Below are 16,096 nucleotides of genomic sequence, written 5' to 3' on the forward strand. Positions count from 1 at the left end.
TACATGAAATCCTGAGTAAATACCTACCACAAATTAAACCGAATATAATATTCTATAATTACTCCAAAATAAAAAGTTTTGTTAATCATAAAGAAAAGCTGCAAAAGACCTTTGAATCAATGGTGGTTTACTTGTTTAACTGTCCAAATTGCCAATTAGCTTATTGGCTCCACGAAAAAATGCATTTTTTTCTCGCTACCAAGATCACAAGGGAATTAGCAGCCGAACTGGAAGAGCCTTGTCCAAACCTTTACAGTCCAGCATACGAGACCATTGCGACATGGATTGTAAGTGTTCATTCTCTTTGGACAACTTTTCAATAATATACAGAGGTCCGTATGAAAAAGAAATAAGATTAGCAGAGTAAATTTTTATAAAATCTAAAAAAACCACAACTTAACCGAGAAATTTCTAGTTTTCCTTTGAAAATGGCCTAATTATGCCTTTTCCCATTCTAACTTAGATTTTATTTGTTTACAATATTTATGTGCAGCTTGCTCTTCATTGTTTTACTTTCTTTTACCCAGGAACATGATTATGAACACAGAGATGTTTGAAACGTCGTTATTTGTTGGTGATGGAAATAAATTTAAGAATGTTTGGCGTTGTCGTAATTCTCCAGTTCCTTGATAATAATAATAATAATAAAAATAATAATAATAATAGTACAATTTTATTATTATTATTATTATTATTATTTATTATTATTATTATTATTATTATTTGCTAACCTGCAACCCTAATTGGAAAAGCAGATTGCTAAAAGCCCAGGGGCTTCAACAGGGAAAATAGCACAGTGAAGAAAGGAAATACGTAAAAACTAAAAGAGAAGTTAAGGAACAATATAACATTGAAATAAATCTTTCATATATAAATTACAAAAACTTAAGAATAACGAGAGGATAAAAACTTCAAAATAACAAGAGGAAGACAAACTAGATAGAATAATGTGCCTGCGTGTACCTTCAAGCAAGAGATCTCTAACCCAAGACTGGAAAACCATGGTACAGAGGCTCTGACATTATCCAAGACCAGAGAACAATTTTGGAGTGTCCTTCCTCTAGAAGAGCTGCTCACCATAACTAAAGAATCTTCCACCCTTGCCAAGAGGAAGGTAATCACTAAACAATTACAGTATAATAATTAACCTCTTGAGAGAAAAAGAATTATTTGGTAATTTCAGTGTTGTCATGTGCATGAGGAAAGAGGAGAATGTGTAAAGAATAGGTCAGACAATTCCTGTGTATATGTCAACAAAAATTAAATGAGCCGTAACCAGAGACAGGGGTCCAATTTTGTACTGTCTGGCCAGTCAAAGGACCCGATAACCCTCAGCAGTAGTATATCAAAGGGTAGCTGGTGCCTTGGCAATGGTGATTTTCAACCTGTAGATTGATACACACACAAATACACACACAAACACACAAAAACACACACACACACACACATATATATATATATATATATATATTTATATATATATATATATATATAAATATATATATATATATATTTATATGTATATATATATATATATACACATATACATATATATATATATATATGTATATATATGTAAATATATATATATATATATATATATAGATATATAGATATATATTTATATGTATATATATATATATATATATGTGTGTATATATATATATATATACACATATGGATACATATTTATATATATATATATATATATAAATGAGTGTGTGTGTATATATATATATATATATATATTTATATATATATATATATATATCACAGCGCTGGCAAGCGCGACCGGGGGAACAAGCAAAAATGCTGCCAGTGCTGTTATATACGATTACGTAAACCAGAAATACCGGGTTTTCAGAAAAGTGCTTTCCGGACATAGTATAAGCTTGAAACTCTAGGATTTAGTTCTATTCAATTTAACTAGACGATCCTAAAAGTTTCAAGTCCCTATCTTATAAGGTTCGTGAAATATGACGTCAGAAATATGCAAAAAAATTAGCAAAAATGACGTCAACTTTCATGTGTTCGATATAGAGTCATGGATAGACGCTTTTTAGCAAAGTTTCAACTCTATAATCTTAGCTTCTGAATGAGCTAGATAGCTGTTCGACCTCAGGTTTTGTAGATTATGTTTTAAATTGTGTATTAGGCTATGTGGGAATGATTTGCGGTAATCACGAAGGCTGTAGTCACGTACTTAAGTTTCAAAAGGCATCAAACTGACATCTTTAAGCGAACTTTCAACGTTTATTTCTCAGCTTCTGAATAATAAGTTATAGACATGTTTGACCTCACATTCTGAAGATATGACTATAAACTAGTTAATACGCTTGCGTAAAAAAAGAGTGATATTTTACCCAAAAACCGATAAATCGGTTGGAACTTTTGACCGGGGGAAACGTCTGTCTATATCCGAACATAACTTGACAACAAAACGTTTACCCGATTGAGCGGTTTAAAGAATTGATATAAAAATTTTAACCGGGTGTCGCCGGTCGCTTGCTTTTGACATTACCCATAGTCATAAAACAAAAAAGTTCTGGGTAACGTACCTACAACTATAACGTTAAATAATAAAATAGCATACACGCCAACCTTTGATATGTTTTACCTCCTCCTACTTTCCTACATTGTTTAATGTTTATTCTTCCCACTCTTAAATCTTACTACATTCTTTTGCACTTTTCATCCTGCCTTTTAGTTCTAATTCACCATCTTTTCCTTCCTTTAACGAACCTCTTTTATAACATCCTACCTCTTAACTTTTACCTCATACATTTTAACTTTAATTAACCCGTACTCCCTACCTCGTACCCCTTACCTTTTAGTCTTACATCTTATATCCTACCTGTTAACGTTTAACTCTAACCTCTTACCTCCTACATCTTACCTAGATACCGTTTACCTCCACCTCGTACCCGTTAGCTCTTTCATTTTACCTTCTTCCTCTTTAATATTACCTCCAAACTCTTACATCCTACCTCTAACATCTTATGATCCAATCTCTTACATCCTACCTCTAACATCTTATGATCCAATCTCTTACATCCTACGTCTAACGTCTTATCTCTTATTCTTACCTCTCACCTTTTACCTTGTACCTTTTACCTCGTACCTGTTACCTCGTACCTCTTATCTCGTACCTCTTATTCTTACCTCTCACCTTTTACCTCTTACCTTTTACCTCTTACCTTTTACCCCTTTACCTTGTAGGTTTTACCTCTTACCTCGGATACCATGCCTCCTCTATCCTAACACCTCAAGTCCTATGAGTATTGACTATTGACTGATAAAAACTGACTGATCAAAATAAACTGATAAAAAATTTGATTAGGTACCGATAATATGATACATTTCTCTCTCTCAAAGTAAATCTGCTACTCCTCGCCATGACTATGGGTAATGTCAAAAGCAAGCGACCGGCGACACCCGGTTAAAATTTTTATATCAATTCTTTAAAACCGCTCAATCGGGTAAACGTTTTGTTGTCAAGTTATGTTCGGATATAGACAGACGTTTCCCCGGGCAAAAGTTCCAACCGATTTATCGGTTTTTGGGTAAAATATATATATATATGTATATATGTATACAGTATATATATATATATATATATACATATATATATATATATAAATATATATATATATATATATACATAAATGTATATATATATATATATATATAATTGTATATATATATATAAATACAAAAAATATAATTATATATATATATATATAAATATATATCAATATGTATATATACACATATGAATATATATATATATATATATATCTACATATATATATAACGAGAACTTTCGCTGTGTAGGAAATGCTGCCCTAAATCCCGATGAAGTTACTGGCAGTAGGTTGACGGATTGGGTTTAATGCGATACACAAACTATCTCTTTGGCTTTCTACTCTTAAGGCCTGGCGATTAATCTTACTGGAATTAGTATGGACTAGCAGCGGTCACTTGCGGAAATTAAATCAAAGTAGGGCAATATGATCATTATAGTTTGCTATGCACCAACAAATGATTACCCTGAATACTATGAAGAACTGCAGGGTGTAATAGATGAGATCCCAGAGAGACATATGAAAATTGTGAATGGTGACTTCAATGATAAAGTTGTAAGGAATATTCAAGGTATAGAAAAAGTGGCTGGTGTTGATAGTCTTGTCGAAGCTACAAATGAAAATAGGATACAATTTATAAGTTTTTGTTCAACAAACAATCTTATTATTGGTGGCACTCTTTTACAGCATATGGACATCAAAATATATACATGGACCTCACCAGGTGGCAATTAAAATAATCAAACGGATCTCAAAGCCATGAATAAAGAGAGAAGAAGGACTATGACAAATGCAGGAAGCTACATAGGTGCAGATATTGGTAGTGACCACCTTCTCCTCATTGTCATACAGAAATCAAAACTGAAAGCACCCAACAGAAATGTAGATAAAATACCTACAGTAGGTTTTATCTAAATAAGGTTCTAGAGAATAGGCAGTCTTAGAGACTTTAAGAGACAAAGAACAGATAATTAATGAATAATGTCGTGATATTAAAAGCACAAATCAGTCAGTTGATAGTGAAGATTTGAGACATGGCACTCATAAGAAGAAAACCATGGATACCAAATGATACGTGATATAATAAAAAGAAGCCAAAGACAAAATTTGATTGTTGAAAGTTTTCGAGAAAGTGATGAAAATTACAAGGTAAAGCATGCTAAGTATTCCAGTCAAAAGAAAAGCCAGGAACGACTGGAGAGAATATTTAGACAGGAAAGAAGATGAGGGTGAAAAACTATGAATTCAGTGACTGGCTATGGTTTAAGAATTATTCATAAAATTATTAATGAAATTTCTATTTGAGCAAATAAAAAGAATCCTATACCTATCAAAAAGAGAGATGAATCTGTTATAACAACAGAAGAAGAAGAAATGCAATGTTGGATGGAACACTTTATTGAGGTCATGAATAGGAGATATGAAGGTAATAATTTGATTGATATACCTGAAGCTGAGGAAGACCTTGATGTACCCATGAATGAATTCAGTGAGTTTGAAGCCGAATCTATCATTATAAAACTCAAGAGATGGAAAGCCCCTGGATACGATGGAATAACTCCTGAAATTTTATTGGCCGAGAATGGAGTGACTCCAAGATTATTTACAAGAATATTTTGTTGAATGTGGCGTGCAGAGGCAGAACCTGAGGAATGGGAGCAAGGAATGTTGGTGAAAATGTCCAAAAAAAGTAGATCTGATTGATTGCAATAGTTACAGAGGCATCAAACTTACGTCAGTTGACATGAAAATATATAGTATGTGTGTATATGGATATATATATATATATATATATATACATATATATATATATATATATATATCGGTTTCGTGATATAAGTCTTACTGTATGGACATGAATCTTGATATAACGATGGAACCATGTCAAACAGATTATGTAAATTCTAGTAGAACATAGCCCTCAGATGAATAATAGGAGTTAAATGGCAGGACACGATTAGAAATAAAACTATAAGAGATTACTCGAGTGCTATATGTGGATGAGATCATGGTTAGGGGAAGATGGAGATGGTTTGAGCATGCTCAACGCACTCTCCTAGAGAGATTAGCACACCAAACATTTAACGCGGGTCTATAAGGCACTAGAAGAGTTGAAAGACCCAGGCTTACATGGCTGAGGTCTATAATGCATGAAGTAGAAGATGATGAATGGAGTATTGATTTAAAAGCTCAAGATAGATACGACTGACGAAATATAATGTATATATATATATATATATATATAGATAGATAGATAGATAGATATCAATATATTTATATTGATAGATAGATGTTAATATATATATATATATATATATACATATATATATATATATATATATGTATATATATATATATATATATATAAATATATATATATATATATACATATATATATATATATATATCTGTACAATATTTACATATATATATATATATATATGGTACTAATGTATATTAATCTACTTTTATAATGAATAGACAATGTCTTGGTAGCATTCATAAATCGAAGATGATTCCTTTCCGGTCAAACTATCCTCCAGATAAAAAATAGCAGAAAAAATGCACTCTTGTTTCTCTCTTCATGACTTGGTGTTGACAGACATTGATAGCTTCCCTACTCGTGTCCGTTGTCACAAAAAAAAAAAAAAAACGACAACCAAATATATTGTATGCCAGTGACTCATCGTTGGTAACGTAGCTTTCGGTTTGCTAAAGACCCTATTTTCTCTGATTGCCAAATCTATCACTTTTTTCTTCTTTGAGGCATCTAACGGTATCTATTTCTCAAGGGGTTTTATAATCTTATTGAGATATCCAACAACCGAAGAAAACCGGCCACATCCTTATATTTTTTTGCCCTGGGGTCCTCTCGGATTGATTTCCCTTGATTAGGGAAATTTGATTACCCTCTGGGGTTGCTAAAGTACCCAGAAACTTCACTCCTTTACTGAAAACTGGCATTTCGTAAGGCTCATTTTAATGCTGCTACGGAGCATAACTTCCAAAACCTTTTGTATTTTTGGTTTATGGTCTTCGTCATTTTCCTGATTATCATAATTTTGTGTATATAATTAAAAACATTATGACCTATGAAAGGAGGTAAGACTATCATTATTTCTTTTTAAAATTGATTAGAAACATTTTCCAATCAAAGGAAAGAAAATCAAATTTAGATAAACGATCATCTGCTTCAAAGCCCGTTTTACTCTTTAATCCAGATTTGGTAATAGCCACATTTTAAATCAGTAGTGCTAAAGTGCCAACTGTCGCATAACATTATGAGAAACTCTGTGCAAGAACAACAGATATACATTTCCTTGTGTGATAGTATCCACTCTAGTATAATCAACATACAATCTTACAGGGCCATGATTTTTCCTACCTCCACACTTGGAGAAGCCAAGGGGGAGTGGTTTTCCCGAATAATCCCTTATTTCCACAATTTACTAAAGTTTCTTTCCACTTCCTTATGAATGAATGAATACTGATAGGGCCTTGATAAAAAAAAACACGTTGCCTGTAAAATTTCAATACTAAAGGAAAATCGAACAATCCTTTTATGGAGGCTAGTCCCCAGTGGCTATTAAATCAAAATAGATACTACCAATATTACTAAGGACATGATGTTCATGTGGGCACTGTACTTGAGCTTGCTTCAACAAGCTATTGGTCTGTTCAAGATTGTGAGCTGTAGGCGTGACTCCCACAACTTCATAATCGTTAAGTTTGGAAGGACACCTCTAAATTGCACAATATATGGTTAACCAAAACCACCCTACAGTTACACAGATTGAATACTATAATATATGCAGTATTCTCTTCTATTTCTGTCAGTTTATCTAACAATATGTGCGCCCATTTGGGGCATGATATACACTAGCACCCTACCAATAAGGCGCCGAGAGGGGGGATCAGTTATGCTCAACAAAACATTTTGTCAGCCAATCATTGTTGAACTTGATGCGAGGGTGTTCGTGATCACATATTAAGTAAAACTAAGAAATTGAACTAAGTTGGGAACCCTTTCAAACGAATTTTCGTAAAGAAAGATGCTCATCCTGCTTTGCACAATGAAGGGAAGATATTAAAAGAGGTTGAAATGGTAGAAAAATAGACCTAAAAATGTTGGATGCATCATTAGATTAGATTTGAAAGAAAGGAAGATATACCGTGATGACGTAGTTATTGACCGGTGGAACGCATATCCTTATTAATAAGACCACAAACACCTAAACTTAAGATAGTTTCATGGAATGTCAACTGAGCAAGAACTGAATTAAAGAATAGCTCAGTCTATAAATTTTTGTACCAGTTTGATGTGATAGGTATTAATGAAATAAAAACTGATCTGCCCATCTCATTGCCTGGATATGGATCTTATAAGAGTGCCGTTAGTGGCGGTATACTTAGAAGTGGCACAGGTCTACTGATAAGGCTCTCATTGCAAATTGGGGTGATTAGTGTTGACACAAGTATTCAAGGTCAGGTGTGGGTATGCCTGTCCTGTTCACCAGACCTTATGTTTGGATTCATATATATCCCTCCATCAGATTCACATTATTTTACCCCAGCACGTATTAACACAATACAGGAAAAGGTCAAGACTGCAGGTTTTAGTACGAAATTTGTGATAATTGGTGACATGAACACACGTTTTGGTGCTTCCATTGGTAACTTGATTAGTTGTATTGATGATCTTGGTATGCATGGTTCTACGTATCCAATTATAAATGATGCAGTTATAGTTCCCAATAATAGTGCATTTGCTATTTCTGCAGTATGTATTGAGTTAAAGTTGATAATCTATCTATCTATCTATCTTTCTATCTATCTATCTATCTATCTATCTATCTGTAGGCTTAACAAGAATAGCAGCTGTGAGAGCCTGGAATTGGGCACTCAGCCCATGGATGCCCCTCTTTCCAGCATTGCCAGCACACGTTGAAATGCCCTCTCGTCTTCTGATAAAGTTACTCTGACCATTAGATTAGGGGTTGATGTCCAAATCGTCTTGGAGGTGTTCTTACGGCTGTTACCTGTCTGGGATTTTGATTACCATACCCGGACATATTCTGTGGTGGCAGAATGTCTATAATGTTTTGTAGAGCAATCACACCATCTCTCAATAATTGATTATCATCAAAAAAATATATAAAGATGGGGATTCACTAGCCATCTAATATCTTTCTAGGTGCTTGCACTATATGTTGAGAAGCTATCAAAATTCATGTATATGCAAGGGGAGAAACTAAGAATTAACTCTCCCACCCTAATTTCAAGTTAATGATTCTCCTTCATATCACCCTTTCTTGTATCAGGCAAAATGTATTTATTTTGTAGTAAACATTTTATTTTCATTATTTTTTTAAGGTATTCAGGTGGCAAACCAATTACTTCCATTACAAGGGCTTTCGAAAATACCTGAAATATCTGTATTAGCTTTTTTTGATTTTGACCACCGATATGTGGCCATTTCAAAGATTTTCAAAGAGACCTATATCGTCTGAAACCCTTCACTAGTCAGTTGAGCATTGTATCACCTAATTGTTGATTGTAGTTCAGGTATTCTACGAACTTACAGCATTCTTAGTCAGTACCGTCATTTGAGCTTAAGTGCTTCTACTCATTTGCTGCCACTGTTTCTTTGTTGCCTAATAATCGCTTTTCCATATGCGGATTATCCAGTATAACTTCCTAAGTGTACTTCCATCCTCTATTCCACTGTATCCCTCAGCTGCTTCATTCTCGTCTTTTGAAGTATCAACCACAGCAGTAGCTCTTGTTTGTTTATGAATTTTGCATTTTTATCTTACTAGCTTAACTACAACTTTTGTGTTTACGGCCTACACACACAAAGCACTAATCACACACATCACTACTCAGGCTCAATATTATTGAAACAATAGATGTCTCATGCTAATGAGCAAAATAAAACATTAGTTGATTTTCTTCTTTTTATTATAGTAAGTGTAAGTTTACATTAGTGCAGCAAGGGTACCTGGGTTAAGGTTACTTAACAGCTAGTTCTGGGCACACAGCAGCACTATGCAGGTGGGAGTTTCACCCTCTATAACGCAGCTTAAATGACTGAATTCATGGCAAACTTCAACAGTAAAAGATTAATGTTACCACCTCGTTCTCACACGCTTATGGCATGACACACTTGACAATCTAAATAGGTGACAACAACCACATTATATCATTGAAAACAAAAACTAAATTAAATTAACTAAAGAACAAGTATATCAAAACTGAAATCCACATATAGGTAAAATTATAAGAGGTGACCAACTTGCCTGGACTAGACCATGAGAATTGAACGATAGTAACACTCGGAAAGAAAAGTTTCAAATTGCTGGCTTAAGGGATGGGGAGGAAGACAGGGCCAAATTGGTATTTTAGTTTAGTAGCTTCTTCCTTATTTGCTAATGACTCTAAAATTAGCAGATATGAGTTGCTTGGCGCTTTTGCTATAAATTTTAAGTTTTTGTATGAGATGTTAGCTTTGTAATCTTGCCAATTATGTGCGGTCCACCAAAAGACTATAGATGCTAAAACATAAAACCAATCAATCAACCATCAAGGAGCTAGCAATAGGACTGGATGAACGCTCAGCAGTAAGGAGTTTCCACCCACCAGAGAGGATACATCGAATTCCAAACACTTTGATATTATTGCACAAGCATTGAGCTAATTTTAGAGTTCTGCGAGCAAGTTAATTTAATTGATTTTTTAATTCTGCGAGCAAGTTGATTTCATTGATTTTTTTTTTTTTTTTTTTTTTTTTTTTTTGCTTTTAACGTTTATCTTTGTACATAACTGTCATTTTGAATGCTTTCTTTTTATTTTTCTATAATGAACCATGTTTGTTACTGACTATTTGCTTATGTTTTCAAGAGGTTTTAGCCGTGGAAATGTGACGAGGGCCGGAATGTCGGAACTAAAAAAACATGAAAGATATTGTCCAGAATACTCATTATCCTATTTACTATTACCTGGATAGAAGCGCAGAAATTGCTTCACTAAAGAGAAAATGATAGAGCCAAGAAAATTCAAGCTGTTGTGGAGAATGTGCGGTTCCAGATGAACTGGATTCAAGGATCAACTCAGTCTCAAGGAAGGCGCTTTAAATATACTCGGAGAGGTCGGCTCATCAGCAAGCGAAAATACGTTCCCTCTGCGCCTGACGTTACGCTTCGAGCAGTCTCCCCAGACAGCACTGCCTCTGACAGGTATGCGTAGTAACCCGTTGCAAGGATACCTTCCCAAAACTACTTCTTCAGCTATAAATATTTTCATTTTGTTGTACTTAAAGTACGGACTTTCTTTATGGCAGACCATATATCAAAGTTTCATAATAATTATGCAATTTTCGGAGATGTTGGCCGAGGTTTGACCTGACTAGGGGTAGACTGGATCTCTGTCACGTTTCTTAACTTCCAGCAGCCATGCCTCCCGTTTGTTTTATATTTGGATGCCAGTGTAATAGCAAAGAGACCATTGATATGGGTATGCGATACTTTAGTTTCCCCCCCCCCCCCCCAAAAAAAAAAAGAAAAAAAAAAAAAAAAACGAAGAAGAAATTGTGTATCCTTGCAAATGGGCAGACTATGTTAAGTGGAAGCATGGTCTTATTTGTTCAGTCCATTTTAAAGCAGAGAACTATGCTGATGACGAAGAAAATATATTTTTCAAATAAAGATAATAGGTGACCTCTCGTAATTGTGTAAAGAAAAGTCATTAGGACTAAACAATTTGTATTCCTTAATGTTTATTATTATTATTATTATTATTATTATTATTATTATTATTATTATTATTATTATTATTATTATTATTGTTGTTGTTGTTGTTGTTATTATTATTAACCCAGCTATAATCCTAATTATAAACGCAAAATGTTAAAAGACAAAGTGAGCTTCTAACAGTGAAAGAAACCCAGTGAAATTCTTCATTTCACCTAACATTTCCTGGGCTGTCCTTTTGAGCCCTCGCTTTATGGCTTGTGCACAGCTAGCCTCTTCATTTTTAGATACACTGCTACCTGAAAAGACATTGTTGTATTTCTGATTTTATGAAATTACAACAACAATTCCTGTACTTAAAGAACAAAAGACTGAATATTTTTCATATATTTAATGGATATTCGAGGGGAACTACACCGAATAAAACATGATATAAAGCTTTATATGAAAAACTCATTATTTACAATCTTCTAACATTAAAAAATAGTATGGAAAATCTATTTGGTCTCTTATAATAGCTTGTAGAGGTGTTTAAAGAGACAGTAGTGAACCTTTAAACTTTTAAATGAGTGGGCGTGACGCTTTCGAGTGTATGCACCCCGGTAATAAAGATTGTATTTTTTTCTAAAATTGCTGGTTATGTCATTATGTCTAATATATCTGGTGGTTTCTGACATTTTTTTTCTCTTAGTACAACCCCTAATTGACCAAAGTCAACCATACAATAACCTATTACAGCCAGGGAAAATAGTAGCATCTCGATTCCGTGAAGAACGATTGTTGTAGTTTCGCTCCTGATGTGATCTGTTATTTACTTTCTTTGGCCATTTTTTGTTTCTTTTTGGCATATAATGTGCCGTGGTAAAATTTGAAACCATGGAATCCGGCAAGTTCAGACAGCCACAGGGAAGTTTTGCAAGAAAGCAAGGAAAGTTACGGCAAAAAAAAAACGTGATAAAAGAATTTGTGATGCTGTAAGGAGAGTGTACCAACCATGTGTCACACAATTGTACATAATTCCTTTTGTATATATTATGCTTGTATCTTCGCTCTTCCCTCGCACTAAAACGAACATGAAAATTCATGTCTGCTTTTCTCCTCTGTAACATTGTCAATATTTGAACATGAAAATTCTTGTTGCTATGAGATTTTGTATATAAAGGAAAGTGTTCTTTAATAAACAACTCAGTTGATTGCATCCAGCCTTTGAGCCATGACCTCTCTCTCGGTACCGTCACATTGGTGACCCCAGAGTGACTCGCTCCCACTGCCTTCCACCCCAACTCCCTCGCCCCTCCATCGTTGGTACTATGACGGACTCTACTACAGCAGTTGGCGCTGGGGCCGCCCCATTGAAACTTTCACCGTTCACCAGCGGAGAGGCATTTGCTTGGTTTCAGCGCGCAAAAGTCCAGTTTCGCATCAACGGCGTGACTCGCTCAACCACCAAAGCAGATTATGTTCTCGCGGCGATAACTGAGGACACCTTCCCGGAAATATGCGACTGGCTTTGTGAACAAGAAGACACGCCAATAGCGTACGACGCCCTCAAAACATACCTTCTGTAGCAGTACTCCCCGTCGCCAGCCGCCCGTGTAGCAAAGCTTTTTCAGCTCTCGCAACAATCGTTGGGGGACCAAAGGGCTTCGCTTGCCCTCAGGGAAATGACCAGTATCGCTCGCCTTCAACCTGCCGCAGACGGCTCTCCTCGTGAGGTGAACCTACTTCGTCCCCTTTGGATACGCTGTTTACCCGGACCTATACGCGCTGCCATACCTGATGTCGATAGTTTACCCATAAAGGACTTGATGACCAAAGCCGACGCCCTTATGGACAGCCACTTCACGACCTCCATCAACGCCTCCACCCCTGACGAAGAGGATGCCTATTCAACGTCAACTGAAGCTGACATGAATGCCGTAGGATATACACGCCCACACCGTGACGTGCCGAAGCAGAGACAAAGCCGCCCACCACCAACCAATCGCTCGCGCCCCAACAAACGACTTCTACAGCCACTTACTACCTCCCATCAGCCGCAGTTTTGCTACTACCACTTCAGATTCGGGGCAACCGCGAAGAAATGTGCCGAGGCTTGTCAGTGGCCAAAAAACGTGTAAGTAGGCCATCGCTCGTGGCGGTGGCCTCCCGTATTTCTAATCTTTTCTTTTTACAGGATGCAGGAACGGGCGTGCGAGTTTTGGTAGACACGGGTGCTTGTCGTTCTCTTTTGCCAAGGAAACTCTTCAAGACACGACGTAGTCTGTCTACATCTGCCGACGTCCGCTTGGTAGCTACCAATGGATCTGCGATACCCACCTAAGGTTACGAGAACCTCACATTATCGTTCGGAAATGGTAAATTCAATTGGAAGTTTCTCGTTGCTGACGTCACCATGCCAATCCTCGGTGCGGATTTCCTCTCTCATTTCCACCTTCTGGTCGAAGTTGCCCACCGACGATTGGACAACGCAGACTCGTACTTGTCGACACCTCTTCAACCTGCCCCCTCTAACCTCGCTCTCCACATTAACTCACCCACGGATGCCTACGCCCACCTCCTCACATCGTACCCGGAAGTTTTCTGTCCAGAACTTCGCCAGACGCCAACGGTTTCTGCCAAGCACGGTATTTATCACCATATCAAGACGACGGGACCCCCAGTCTTCGTAAAATTCAGACGTCTGGCACCGGAACGATTGGCAGCCGCCAAACAGACGTTCGCCGAAATGGAGGAAATGGGCCTTTGCCAAAAGGCCTGCAGCCCGTGGTCGTCACCCTTACACATCGTTCTGAAGAAAGATGGCTCCCTCCGTCCGTGCGGGGATTACAGGCCCCTGAACATGCAAACAGAACCGGATCACTACCCCCTCCCAAACATTGCCGACGTGACCTCCTACCTGCACAAAGCAAAGGTTTTCTCTACGCTCGATCTCCTGAAGGGGTATTATCAGGTGCCTATGAACCCAGAAGACATCCCCAAGACTGCCATCACCACTCCGTTTGGTACATACACCTTCAATTACTCCTGTTTTGGCCTTCGTAATGCTGGGGCAACGTTTCAACGTCTCATGGATGGCATCTTAGGAGACCTCCCTTTCTGTGTATGTTATGTGGACGACATACTTGTGTTCTCCTCCTCAAAAGAGGAACACCTCCGTCACCTGCGCATCGTGCTCGACCGCCTGCAACAAAACGGCCTTGTAGTCCGGTACGACAAGTGTACCTTTAGCGCCAACGAAGTGTCCTTCTTAGGGCACCGCATCACTCCTGAAGGTGTCCACCCCCTCCCTGAGAAGGTAGCAGCCGTTCAGAACTTCCCCGTGCCCTCGACTGTCAAAGCTTTGCAGGAATTCTTGGGCATGATCAACTATTATCACTGTTTTCTGCCAGCCATTGCCGCCACTCTTGCTCCCCTCTACGCCTCCCTCAAGGGCAAGCCGAAGGACCTGAAGTGGGGTCCCCTTCAAGATGCAGCCTTCTGCAATGCAAAGAAGGCCCTATCAACTGCTGCGGCTCTCACTTTTCCTATCCCACATGCCCCTCTCCTTCTCTCCACCGATGCCAGCGACGTCACTATTGGTGCAGTACTCGAGCAGGAGGTCAACGGCTCGCCCCGCCCATTGGCCTTTTTCAGCAGAAAACTGTCCAAGGCAGAATCGGGTTATTCTAACTTTGATCGAGAATTGCTGGCGGTGCACTTGGCTGTCCGTCACTTTCGCCATTTCTTAGAAGGTATGCCCTTCATCATTCGCACAGACCACATGCCTCTAGTGCACGCCTTTACTCGACAGTCTGATGCCTGGTCCGCCCGGCAAAGCCGACATCTCTCTGCCGTGGCTGAACCCAATTGCACCCTTCAATACATCCCTGGGAAAATGAATCCTGTTGCCGATGCCCTGTCAAGAAACACGTAGGCTGCCGTTCAACTGGGATTGGATTACAACGCCCTGGCTGAAGCCCAACGACAGGATCCAGAGTATCAAGCATGTAGGACATCCGGACATCCTGCACGTCCCTCCATTGGGAAGACTTTCCCCTCGAAGACTCCAACACCACCCTCCTCTGTGACTTCAGTATTGGCAGACCGCGGCCTTGGATTCCTGATCCCATGCGCCGACAAGTGTTTGATTTCATTCACGGCCTTTCACATCCCTCGTGCCGTTCTACTGCACAGCTGCTGAAGGCAAAGTTCATTTGGCACGGCATTTCTAAGGATGCTAAGGATTGGGTCCGCGCCTGTACTTCTTGCCAAACTTCCAAAGTACATCGACACACGGATTCAGGAGTGGGCACCTTTCCTCAACCTCAGCGTCGTTTCGCACACATTCATGTCGACGTTGTACGCCCCCTACCCACATCACAAGGACATCGTTACCTGTTTACCATCATCTACCGCTCCACCCTTTGGCCTGAAGCCATTCCCATGGAAACTGCAACGTCCGCCTCATGTACATCTGCCTTACTCTCTGGATGGATTGCAAGATTTGGTATCCCTGAACATATTACTTCTGACAGGGGAACCACTTTCACCTCTCAATTGTGGACATCATTAGCGAATCTCCTGGGCATCACCCTACATCAGACAACGGCCTACAACCCCGCTGCCAATGGAATGGTTGAACGTTTTCATCGCACCCTCAAAGCAGCTTTGATGTCCCGCTGCAAGGATTGCAACTGGTTTACTCAGCTTCCCTGGGTCCTCCTGGGACTAAGGACGACGCCTAAAGACGCCCTCGACGTCTCGGCAGCTGAAATGGTGTAT

The sequence above is a fragment of the Palaemon carinicauda genome, chromosome 20, assembly GCF_036898095.1.
Source record: "Palaemon carinicauda isolate YSFRI2023 chromosome 20, ASM3689809v2, whole genome shotgun sequence".
In the NCBI taxonomy this organism is placed as follows: Eukaryota; Metazoa; Arthropoda; class Malacostraca; order Decapoda; family Palaemonidae; genus Palaemon; species Palaemon carinicauda.